This window comes from Tupaia chinensis, unplaced genomic scaffold, assembly GCF_000334495.1.
Source record: "Tupaia chinensis unplaced genomic scaffold, TupChi_1.0 Scaffold141403_1, whole genome shotgun sequence".
NCBI classification, from domain to species: domain Eukaryota; kingdom Metazoa; phylum Chordata; class Mammalia; order Scandentia; family Tupaiidae; genus Tupaia; species Tupaia belangeri.
The window spans coordinates 1-593 of record NW_006201265.1 but is presented as its reverse complement, the minus strand read 5'-3'; the positions used below and the strand labels follow the sequence as shown (position 1 = coordinate 593).

General features: G+C 44.5%; 1 pseudogene; it reads right to left on the bottom strand.

Annotated features, from left to right (window-relative positions):
• Positions 1-162: 162 nt before the first annotated feature.
• On the bottom strand, positions 163-406 carry LOC114005052 (prothymosin alpha-like; annotated as a pseudogene).
• Positions 407-593: the final 187 nt, after the last annotated feature.

Here is a 593-nt window from a genome sequence, read left to right as displayed (position 1 = left end):
TGGACTCTAGTCTTGACTAGATAAGAGTTTTCTTTTGGTGAATTTGGGAGTTCTGTTTATATTCTGGATGCTAGCCTTTATTTAGTAGAAGACTTTTTTTCTCCAAAAAAGAATGAACTTAAGGAGCCCAGCAGGTGGTTTGCTGGTTAAGGTTGCCCATACCTGCCTCAGCCTCCTCATCTTTATCCCCATCCTCTTCTTCACTGTTGCCTTCATCCTCCTCTTCCTCCTACCTGCTTTCTTTCTCTTTGTCTATCTCATAATCAGCTTCCTGTTCCTCATTTTCCTCCTTAGCAATCCCGTTAGTGGGGGCATCTCTTCCATTCTCCGCCTCCTCCATAACTTCCTTCTCCTTTAAATCCTTGGTGGTAATCTTGGAGCTAGTGTCCATGGCTGTGTCTGACATGGTGGGGCACTCCGGTGATCCAATGCAATCGATTACAAAGAAAGCTGTGGTTTGAGTTCTTGAGCTGGTGGCTTGAAAATCACACTGGGTGTATATGTGTGTGTGCACATAATCCTAAGAGGAGAATGGAGGTGAAGGAATTGTGGCTTCACAATTACCTCTAGCGAGCAATTTCTCACTTCCTCAG